We start from the raw sequence: 12,923 nt of genomic DNA on the forward strand, positions 1-12,923 counted from the left end.
TCCAATGGCCCGTATTCACAATCCTGTCTACTGACAGGCCCCCAGTGTACAGCCTTTGGAGCAGCACCTAATCGTAAGGAATGAGGCGTATTCAGCGGTAAGCAAGCCGCAGGCTGTAATAACTGGTGCACGATGTAAGCACATTGATGCCGGGCTAACGGGAACCCATTTTCATGCACTGGGAGCGGGCCAGCCCCCAGGGAATAAAAGCCAAATATTCTGTTATCCATAACCGGACAAGGGCCCTCCTCACCTGTGGCGGGAAGCCTGATTGTGGCACTCCTGCCCACTAAGTCTGTTTAGAGTTACCAACTCTAATGACAAGCTCCAAAGGATAAGGAAAAGTCCAGAAGCAATAAGCCTCCAGACTCTCAGCCCCGTGCTGGCTCCAACAACCATTTCCCCAACCCTCAGTGCGAAAATGCAATGGACTACTGAAAGGAGTCTCACCTTGATCTTTAACCCGCAGACAAGTTTTAACTTGTTGCAGATACTGCATAGGTAAAAATTGACCGACTTCCTGCCCACTGTCCTATGAGGTTGGAGCCTATTCCAACCTTCCAAGGCCCTGCGCACTGCAAACTTTATACAAGGGTCTCTGAAAAATAAAGCTTCAATGTAACAGACATTGCAGCGGACTGAATTCGGATAGTTATAACCGCATGCCCAATCTGCAGCAGGTGGACCAAATACTGCAGGATCTGCTCAGAGGATGGGAGCCAATTCTTCTGAATGGCCGAGAACTGCCAGCTTAAGGCTAAGAAATCCATCCAGGCCTTCCCATAAGAGGTAAAAGCAGAAGGGGAAATGGAAGCTGCCGCTCTCTGAAATTACTAATTGTTGTCAAAATGCCACAGGTCTGGAAAAGTCTGGCAATAGCTGAGTCTGGAGCCCAGGATCTGAAGGCTTCATCTGAAAATCGGATAGTGTCAGCGTAATTTGGAGAGCAGAAAGCACAATATTAAACCTTAAGTGGCGCAGCTCGAAAGCGTGAGCGGAGGGGCGGAGACTGTGCTACAGCATGAGGACTGTTTTGCCAAGATGCTCACCACTACCTGGTTATCAGACCAAAAGCAGATCTGATGGTCACTGAACTCCTCGGGCCACATGTGAACTGCTACTACAATGGGGAAAACTCAAGAAAAGTTATGTCACATGATTGCCTCACCACACCAGGCTTGAGGCCATAGCTTTGCACACCAGCAGCCCTTGAAATAAAAACCAAAGGGCAAAGATCCAGCAGCACCAGCATGAACCTGAAAATCCCTGAGCGGGTTCAAGGTATCCTGCCATGGCGAACTACTATTGCATACATTCAGGAATTGCTACCATCGCCTGATATCTGCCTTCACCACACTTGGTAGGCATACACAAAGGTAAGGGGACCTCTGTCAGCATCGCCCTTGAGCCAGTGCCACCAACTGGACTCATCCACTTCAGCTCCAACTGGGCTAGGCGAGCTGGGTAGCACTTCCAGAGACCACCTTCTGCACAGGGACAGGTCAAAGTGCTGTGGACTCACAGCTTAGAGTTGCGAGCACCGGATTCACTCCAACAAAAGGACAGTCGTCGCACAGCAGAGTACAGCAGAGTCTAGCAGAGTATATAAACAACTCGGAGAGCAGCTCTGTAGAATATCTTCTTTATTCTATCTACAACTATACAAACTATATACAGAGCTTAATAGGTCTAAGTATAAATAAATGCTGCACTGCACTGAGTGTCTGCAGCTGCCCTTAGCAGCAACCTTATCTCTACACATGATCTCTAACACTCAGTCTCTCTCCCTCTCCGACACTGACTGACTGACTGACTTGGTGCTGAAGCAGAATAAGTAGAGACCAGAACACGCCTCCTCCTCTCTGGAGAATCAGCAGACTCCTCAGGAGATTCTTGGATATGGGAGGGGTGAAATCTAGGAAGCCTGGCCTAGTGGGAAGATTAGTTAAGTGACCCAGCAAGATCGGATCTGGTGAAGCATCACTTGCTACAGAGGAAGTATTACAAATTAACTTCCTTCAAGGCAGACAGCTTCTCCATAGCCAAGTGGTATGTTTTAGCAACGATATCCAACTGGATCCCTAAATAAAATGGGACTATGGGCAAAAGGTATTGAGCTATTGCTTGCCAGCTTCCAGCCCCCGCTTGGGCAGGGGGCATCTTGTGCTGCCATCATGATATGTAAATTTACAGGGCCGACGCTGGCCAGAACCCCTAAAGAAGTCCCAACCAAGCTGCCGCCAAGCCAGCTTCCTTTTCAGACACACACTCTGTGCAATGCAAAAACACACTCCGTGCAGTGCACACACTCTCCATGCAATGCAACTACACACTCCGTGCAATGCAAAAAGCACGCTCTGTGCAATGCAACTACACACTCCGTGCAATGCACACACAAACCCTCCGTGCACTGCAACTACACACCCCGTGCAATGCAAAACACACTCCCTGCAATGCACACACCCTTCGTGCAATGAACTACACTCCATGCAATGCAACTACACACTCCGTGCACTGCACACCCTCTGTTCAATGCAACTACATACTCTGTGCAATGCACACACACTCCGTGCAATGCAAAAAACAACAACAACACACTCTGTGCAATAGAACTACACCCTCCATGCAATGCACACGCCCTTCATGCAATGCAACTACACTCCATGCAATGCAACTACACACTCCGTGCACTGCACACCCTCTGTTCAATGCAACAACAAACTCCGTGCAATTCAACTACACGCTCCGTGCAATGCAACTACACACTCCGTGCAATGCACACACACACTCCATGCAATGCACACACCCTCCGTGCAATGCAACTGCAAATCTCCTAGCAATGCAATGCAATTGCAGCCCATGCAGCGCCGTGCTCTGCAACACACAGAGCAAACTGCAATGCGGGCACGCAAAGGTGCTTTCTCCCAGTTGCATATTGCAAACATGGCGCCCGTTACATCCCTCGCAGTGAGGTAACCACCAAAAGGACTTAAGTGTCCAGGTTAAGCAATTGGGGAGCATGCAGCTGTCCCATACAGGGACCAATCCTGCAACCTAGGCATTACTGGCACTATCCGCTGACCCAGTGAAACCAATGCTTCATGGACCACATGGGGACACTATTGAGGCCGGAAACGCTTCCAGGCCATTGAATTATAGGGCAAAGCCCTAGGATCACCTGCTAGGCCAGGCATAAACGTTTCCAGTGAAATAGCAGAGTTGAGGTAGCCCGCAGCTTGTCCAGGTACCCCTGCTTGCCCTTTTAGAGGGAAGCACCCCTTCAAGAAACCCAAAGTTCTTTTTTTACAAATGGGCCGAACTACCCAGCAACAGAATAGCCCCTAAGGAGCAGTTTGTTTTGTTTTGTTATAACAATGGCTAAGAGGGGTATATGAACCCTGTCTCCCAGGTCCTAGTCCTGCACTTTAGCCACTAAGCCACAATGGCTCATCTCCAAAATGGCAGTCGCCACTATCAGGGCAAAACAAACTTAAAGAAAATAAACTTGTTCAGAAACTGCATAGTTCAAGAGCATATACAGAGTGCTCATAGTCCTTGGAGGCACAGGGAGCCATAAAGCCAACCTTCGGGGATACTATAAACGAAAGTGATACCAGCTAAGCTGGGAACAGCCCTGACTAGCCCCACAATTTCAACAAGAGAAATGGGGGAAACCTTTTTGCAAAAGAAAGCCCCTAACGGGGGCTCTCTCCCTATTGGGAAAGGCAAGCCACAGATACAGGGAGAATCTTCCCACAGGGCAGGGTAAGGGGTGGGGTGGGAAATTGAACAGGAAAAGGGGGGAATTAAATTATTTAAGGGACTAGAGAGGATTAAAAAGAAGGGGAAAATAAAGAAATAAAGGAATGTAACCAGACAATGAGAAGATTGTCCAAGTGCTCCATGTGATCTGATGCAAAACGGCCAAGAGGAAGTCTCCTAGTCTAGCTCCTCAATTTATAGACTCTAAACCCCTCCTCCAATTTTGCAACACCCAAAATTCCCCAGCGACCCAATTAACCCTTTTTTCATCTTGGGTTCCCAAATTTGCCTAGTCATGATGGTGGCCTGCTCCCCAACCGCAACACGTGCTCTCTGCTAGTGAGAACACGCTTTCTCAAAACACTCAGCCATGGTTGAATTTTATGTCTCACAAGCCCAATATACCTGGGTCTCAGAACATAAGAAGAGCTCTTCTGGATCACACCAAAGGCCCATTGTCCAACATCCTGCAGTTGTTGACCTGCTGTGTATGTGAAGTGTTGCTGTGCTTTTGACCCTTTTGATACCAAACAACTGGTATTCAAAAAACATACTGCCTGTGATAGTGGAGGTAGAACATAGCCATCACGGCTAATAGCCAATAATATCCTTATCCTGTACACATTTCTTTAATTCCCTCTTAAAGCCATCAATACGCCAGCCATTACTAAATTCTGGAGGAGTGAATGCTATAGTTTAGCTATATATAATTTTTACTCTCTGTCCCAAATCTTCCCGCGTTCTGCTCTGGGTTCTGGTATTATGAGAAGGGGAGAAAGACTTCTCTCTGTCAACTTTCTCTACACTATGCATTGTTTCATACACTACCACCATGTTCCACCTTACTCAACTTTTTTTCTAAACTAAAAATGTCCTCATGAGGGAGTTGCGCCTGCCCCTGAATCAGCCCCTATTGATGACATTTTTGTTTAGGAAGGCTTTCCCTGAGGTGTAAACTCTTTACAGAAGACCGATTTGAGATTTGATGGAATGTTTTTGTTGTTGTTTTTTTAGTTTGTATGGCTGGTTTTATTTTTTCAGAGTTAGTTAAATTGTTTTTATTGTTCTTAGAGCTTGTGTTCCCATGTTTTATTCCGTTTCTAGCCTGTACACCACTTTAATGGTTTCATTCTGTGTAGCGGTCTATGCAATTGCTATTGTTGTTGTTGTTGTTGTTACCCTTTTATGAACCTTTTACAACCCTACAATATCCTCTACGAGATGAAGTGAGTAGAACTGTACACTATTCCAAGTATGCTCACACCCAAGATTTGTATAACAGCATTGTGGTATTGACAATGTTACACAAGCTTAATGCATGAATGTGGCAGGTGACATTCACCAGGTCACCTGCTTACTTGGCTAACAATCCTCTTTTCCTGGTGGTAGAAGAATGCACAATCCATGAACCTAAGGCAACATGCGCCTTCTATTTGAAGCATATTTTCTGGGATGAATTATAAACAGTTGAAATCAGTACATTCTTTGCAGGATGGATCACAGGAACATTCATAAGCTGGTGACACAGAAGAAAGGTGGGTGCGAATGTATATATTGGTTCCTAAATCTTTGGACAGAAGAACTGGAATTACTTCTGCCTGCAAATTAATTCTATTTTGTTTTAGTGGGTTGTTATGTAAAGTACAGAGAAGATGGAGCATAGGAGACATTGCATTTACAGTGGTACCTCGGGTTAAGAACTTAATTCATTCTGGAGGCCTGTTCTTAACCTGAAACTGTTCTTAACCTGAGGTACCACTTTAGCTAATGGGGCCCCCTGCTGCTGCCGCACCGCTGCTGCACAATTTCTGTTCTCATCCTGAAGCAAAGTTCTTAACCTGAGGTAATATTTCTGGGTTAGAGGAGTCTGTAACCTGAAGCATCTGTAACCTGAAGCATCTGTAACCTGAAGCATCTGTAACCCGAGGTACCACTGTACTACTTTTGCACCTACAACCTCTCTTCATATTTTTTATGTTCAAAAAGTATACACACGCTTACTTCTTTACTCAGTTATGTATCTGATTTGCTTCACAGTGTATCTGATAATGCATTTGAATCCCAAATGTTATCTTCACTCAATGTATCATAAGCTCACTCACAGGCTCTGTTCCCACATGCCATTCTGAAACATCATGTGCCCCAGGTAAACTGCTTAATTCCTTAGACAGTCATATTATAGGGGTGCCAAACAAACATCCTTTTGATATGAAGCTCAGATCTCTACAGCTCCATTTTTAAGCTGCTTTTTAAAAGTAAAAAAAAAAAGGGGGGGACTCTACATGCTGTTTGGCACCCTGCTCTCTCTGATGCAGGCTTAAAACAATAGATTGATACCCGACTATCCCAAAATCTGTCTAGCATTTTTTGAGGGAGCTGGTATATAAACAACAACATAAGACTATTTGGAGAGGAAAGAAATAATTTCATTGTTAGACTGTTAAGGATGGAAGGTGGGGGGGGGGAAGGATCTTTTTAATTGTTTGTGCAAGGTTTAAAAGACAAGCCTCAAAGGCAGAATATGGGCTCTTTGATCTTAAAAGAGTTGTAAAAGGATGGTCTCACTTGTGTTTATTCAAATATTTGCAGGTAAATGCTGATAATCCAAAGTGAGTCAAAGCTGCAGAATTTAGCATAAGTAATTTGCATATCAAGAGGCTGAATATAAATACCAATTCAGACATCTTAAATGTTGCTGAAAACTAATAATGGCTTGAAACAAATACGGTTAATGGCAGAGCTGGGCCAAGTGCACACAGTAAATGTTTTATTTGATGAATTTCACCTCTGAGCATGTTTGTTAATTGTTTATGAATGGGGGAGAGGGAGGGGGGTTGGACAGCAGGCAGAGGAGATATGGGTAAACCCAATTGGTTGGCTATTTATACATATTCAGGCATTTCATGCAAATCAGGCTATGCTTTTCTCGAAATCTGTTTTCTGCTTATAAATCACAGCAAAAATAAAAATAAAAAAAAATAATGCATGTAAAACTGTAGGACACTTGAGAGCTCTATGCCCAAATCACTAACAATTCAGCACAGGCTATGACTCAAAGTTCTGTGGGGCTTCAACAAAATGAGGAGCACGTGTCAATGACTGGGAAGAATGCAGTCTCACACAATCCATCATGATTCACATGAATCATGATTCACATGAATCACATGAGTGAGTGGAACAATGGCTCACCCCATGATGGCTTAGGTGAGCTGTAGCATTTTTAAAAAAGCATGTCACCAAACTACCCTCAAAACCAAAAGAAAATATTAGGGGGGGGGCATTACATTTTTTTGTTGGCATTCGTCTATATCTAGCGACAATGGAGTGTGCTTCTTGGGGTGAATTCAAACTGCTGTTTTAGCAGCACTGAAGTGACCTCCCCAGGGGGGAGCTCCTACATCCAGACCCCCCAAGTAAAGCCAAGGATTGTTGACAACTTGAGCCCTTCTATTTATCTCTCTCTCACACACACATCTCAAAGGTCAGAAGTATGTGGCATAATACCCAATCCATTAGGATCAACTGACAGCCATACAATAATGAACTGGGAAAGGTGGTGAAGTGGTTAGAGTGTTGGACTTCATTTGGGGAAACCAGGACTTGCAGAAACTCTGTAGTCATACTAAAGGCAAAACTAGACATGAAGTTCAACACTGGGCCGTTCCTCCTCACCACACTAAAAAATAAATAAATGTTTACAGGCATGACTTTGTATTTTTTATCATATTGGAAATTTCATATAGTTTCATATAGTTTCATATATACAATTTAATATGGTTTCAGATATGTATTCTAGATAATTGCTTATAACTTTTAGAAATTTTTTTGCTGTTGATGTAGCTCAGCCTGCAGATCAAAACATTGGCAGGACTCTAATAACACTTGTAACATAGCAATTATCATGGACCATATGTAAAGATATAAAATATGGATTATGAAATAATATGCAGTTGAAAAGGTTGACAATAGGACCCATGGAAGGGAGGGTGGGAAGTCTGAAGATTCAGAGAAATCTCTAAATATGGTTATGCATTTTGTATTGTTATAATTCTACACTTGTAAAATCAAATAAAAAATTATTTCAAAAAGAAGAAGAAGATGTAACTCAACCTGCAACCTTCCAGTGAAGGGCAGGATATAAAACTAAAAACTGACTAGCTAAATATCAGATATTCCTCATGCATCTCACTGCAGCTACCACTGATGTAGACAAGGAAATAGGGAGCAGGGGGAGAACTATACACAGGGCTGCCATTTTTGGTGGCAGTCCTGTGTCATGTGTCACATCTAGTTCCACCTAAAATATACACCTCAGGGCTTCAGCCAGACCTAGGACCATCAGTCTATGCATAGTTCTATCTGATAGGAAGTCGTAGTTCCTGCGGCAAAATGTAACTGCCTACTCACATTATTAGCAAAATTGCGAGGTCGCATCCTCAGAGAGAGACAAAATATACGGTATGCCAACCAAATATGTTATAAAGTTATTTGCTGTAAGCCAGCAACTTGTATACATTGTGGACAATGATGTGCTGGTGACACAATGGATGTCTACAAGACTCTTCCTCCTGCCCCATAACCAGGGAAGATGTGTTTGCATCATCTTCCGCCTTCATCATGCTCACTTTAGGAAAGGATAAACGGAAGAGCCTTTTTTTAAAATAATAAATCCTGTTATCCGAGGAACTGCCAAAACATCAAATCATCCAGTGGTTCATGAAAATAAAATAAAAATTCCGAAAGATTTCCCAATTGTCACCTCTAGTTTTTCATGAAAGGGAAGAGAGACTATCTACAAAGACAGGGCTTAGAGCACCAGAGGACAGAAAGTGCTGAGAGAGGTGCCTGGCATCTTCATAGCTCCAGGCCTGCCCTCTGATGATGGCACCGTACACTGACACTTTGTAAACTTCGCTGCTGGTGTTGCTGCTGCTCTCACAGTTCAGCACCTGCAGCCCAGCTGCTCCCCTGCTGCTCTGACTCACTGACATTTCAGCAATCTGCTTGGTCCACCTTATTGCCTGCCTCTCTCTCTCTCTCTCTCTCTCTCTCTCTCTCTCTCTCTCTTACGCTGGATAATATGCACCTAATCGGTTTTCTGCCTTGTTCTTCTCTCACCCATTTCCCATATTGCTCGGTTCATTTCCAAAGCCAGCCACACAACTCATCCAACTCTGTTTATGCATCTACCACCACTGTGATGCCTAGTGAGGGATCACAGCTCAGTGATAGCACATATTGCTTTGTACCCATAAGGTCTGAGGGTCAATCCCTGCCATCACCAGTTAAACAATATCAGGTGATGGAAATGACCTCTGCCATGGAGAACCACTACCGGCAGAGAGTTTGAAAGAGTATCAGGTAGCTTCCTTTGTATATAGTGGTCAATATTTACTTCTCTGCTAGGGAGAAAGGCCATCTGTTCCATTTTACAAAGCATTCTTTCTGAAACAGTGTCTATCCAAGTCCCAATTTCAAGACACACATGTAAATAGGAATATGTAAATTTAGTGCATATCGTTGTTCTCTTTAGTCCTGATTTTTGGTCGTGCATTTCCTCTTGTTTTCCCTGTGGTGCTTAGGTGGTCCCCCTACCCTTTCTATTAGATTGTTACATGCCATCCCAATTTCTGCCGAGTGGTGCAAGATTCCAGGGGTCTTGGCACTTAGCCAGGCTTTGTGCCACTGTTTATGCATTTTGAATAGCATTTGTGTTTCCTTGGGAAAACCGAGGCACAGCGGAGTCTGCAGTGTCTTTATGAAATACGGTTTATTTTACATGCATTTGTAGCCTGGGTTTTGAGAGAGATAGAGAGTGAGTTCACAGCATTCACATCTCAAAAGGGTTTCTCCTTCCCAGCACTGCAGCATTGGATTCAGAGGCATCTTAAATGCCATCTCCATGTCTCTCCATCACAGCCTGCTCCAGCTGTTAAACTATTTAAAAAACCCATGCTAGCAGCCTGGTTGTTCCCATTCTTGGGGGAGACAAGATGACCCCCAAAGTTAGAATTTGACTTCCTGCTGAAGTTTAATACAAACTTTCCCCTCACATTCCCTCTCCAAAAAACATATAAAAACCACTGGGCCGAATACTTAAGCCCAGAACTACTTAAAATTGCCAAAAATAATAAAAGAAAGCCGCTACCATCGGGATTTCCTCTAAGAATACTGGGCCATGCGACTTGTATTTATTGCCACTGTCCTAGAGAAATCCATGGGTGTCAAGCATGCTAAATGTGCACTCTTGAGAAAAATATCCTCCCTGTTATAAGCAGCTTCAGTCTCCACTACATCCTTAAATATAATCATAGATCTGTAGAGTTGGAAGGTAACCTGAGGGTCATGTAGTCCAACTCCCTGCAATGCAGGAATCTCAATTAAATCAAACCTCCCAGGAAAGGTTGTCTAGCACCTCTTATGGGAGTCTGTTCCACCATTGAACAGCTCTTACCACCAGACAGTTCTTCCTGATATTTAGTTGGAATCTCCTTTCTTGTAGCTTGGAGCCATTTGATCGGGTCCTAGCATCTGGAGCAGGAGAAAACAGGCTTGCTCCATCCTCCATGTGACAGCCCTTTAGATATTTGGAGATGGCTATCAGATCTTCTCTCAGGTTTCTCTTCACCAGGCAAACCATACCCAGTTCCCTCAACCATTCCTCATAAGACTTGTTTTCCAGACCCTTGATCATCTTGGTTGGCCTCTTCTACGCATGTTCTGGCTTGTCAACATTCTTCTTAATTTTTGGTGCCCAGAATTGGACACAGTATTCAAGCTGTGGTCTGACCAAGCAGAATGGATTGGTACTATTGCTTCTCTCGATCTGGACCTTGGGTCATTTACCATTACTAAAACTAACCAACTTCACAGGGTTATTGTGAAGTTGGGAGAATGCCTTGCATGCTGCCACAAACTCCTGGAAAGAAGGATGGGATAATGAAGTAATAGATAATTTTTAAAAAATGCAAACCAGTGCTATATGAGATAAAAAGATAATAAGTAGCACATACGCAGTTCTAGATGTCTATCTGTATCTCATAATAAAATGTATCACTCATTAATTTGTTTATAAAGCACCTACAGTCAATAGGCATTGAAGAAAAATGAATATGAGTATCAATTTAATGCAACTGCCTTTGTACTTAAACTTAAGCACTGTCTCAATGCATTGCAAAATTCCCAAGGAGAAGACACAGTCTAACACAGAATTAAGCATGACTGAAGTTGGTCCTGTTGTATTAATAAAACATTAATATTATTTTCCATGGTGTGATCTGCCACTTCCCAGGAAATAAAGTTCATAAGCCTTGCCCCTGCCATTGGTATCTTTGCTGGAATGCTACTTCAATATTTGAACATTTAATGAGTCCCCCCACCCCCAACTATAAACTTTTTAAATGCTTTCACTATAAAGTCAGTAAGTAAATTGCCAGGGTGTTGGTGGTTTAATCCCAGGAAATCCTGATTAATAGCTGTCAGTTGAGTCAGACCACCCTGCATGCATTTAGGAAAACAATTGGTTCATTTCATAGCCATTGAAATTGCAATTCTGCTTACTAAATAAGGTTTCATCTACAAATACCACCATAGCAGCACAAGAATTCACATTTCTTCATAAAAATACCCATACAGAAAACAACCTGCATCCTCCAATGAACTGCTCCATGTGTGTTTTTGTGTGTGCAGATATTTTATCCTGATTAATTGACGCTGCTTGAATTATTCAAGGTGGAATAATTTTGTGCATATTTTAAGCAATGCTTCTTATAGAGAAAAAGTATTTTAAAGATAGATTTAAAAGACACTTTTGATTTAATATATAGGATCTTCAAAAATTCAGAAGTATAGGCACATTTTTGATGAGGTTTTTTGAAAAATTGAATCATCTATTTAAAAATTCCTAATTATTGCAATAGGAACAGCATCGTATGTGGTATCTTAAGAGCCTGGGAAGTGTGCTCAGATTTTGAAATGGGCTGTCTTTTCTAATTGCAGTATAATTAGAAAGAAAGAAGTAATGCTAACTGTGATAGAGGCCTAAATTCTTCCATTGTTCCTATGGGCTAAATAATGCGAAGTGCTGGGAACTGCTCATGTCCTACTGAGTTGAAGGGAAATGATGGTACCTAGCATTTCACAGGAGGAATCTGTCTGTATCCAGACATCATGCTCAGAAACTGTCTTGCGTTGTGCTTCATGGCAATGGGGAAAATTTGGTCCATACAGTTAGAACATGAAACTTCCCATTTAAAAAACAAATGAAAACACACACGAAAAAACCACCACCAGACCCTCATAACATAAATGGTTGTGTTATCATTGCGTACATCATGAAGTAGAAAATGGTTTCTGCAAATTATAACAAAACAGGTCTATGTAAACATTATTCAGCCGTGTTAAAAATATAATAATAATAATAATAATAATAATAATAATAATAATAATAATAATAATCTCTCACACATACACACAGAGGTTACAAAGGGCCTTCAATCCAATATAACAGTGTTGAAAGCCAGGGATTTGTATGCTGTACTGTACTTTTAATCACAGAAAATAAAACATTTTTTAGCACTCGTGCTTACACTGACTGTACGAGATGCAAAACCAGTGAGCTTTCTGCTGTTAAATAATAAAAGAAAGTCACCTTATTCTTTTTCCCTGGCTTCCCTTGCTTAAAGTGATTGATGTAGAATTTTACTGCCATCCAATGGTTGGGACCTAATATAACCTAAGTGAATGTCTAATGCTTTTTGATCCCATTGGAGCTTGGGGAATTCAACTTATGTAGTACGCTTAGAACTTACATCAATATATCTCAGTTCCTTACACAGCAAGAAGAAATATGACTACAGTTTCAATTTATTGTGTGTTTTCCTAATTTAATCTAACTGTGAATTACACTAATAACGCTGTACATAATTACCTACATGAATAAATCAACCTAGGCCACTTACTAAACAGAACATTAGCACATAATTCACACGTGTGCCTTGTCATATTAATTTAAAATGTACTTTTTATCAATTAATATTTTCTGATAAGCAAAATCCCTTTTATTAAAAGCTGCTCTCAGACTGCACTTGCCACTGCTGGTGGCAGGAAGCCACAGGAGAAATATATCAGTTTTCATGTTGCACTGAAGAAGGAAGGTACAA

This window comes from Podarcis vaucheri (assembly GCF_965113315.1).
Source record: "Podarcis vaucheri genome assembly, chromosome: 5".
NCBI lineage: Eukaryota > Metazoa > Chordata > Lepidosauria > Squamata > Lacertidae > Podarcis > Podarcis vaucheri.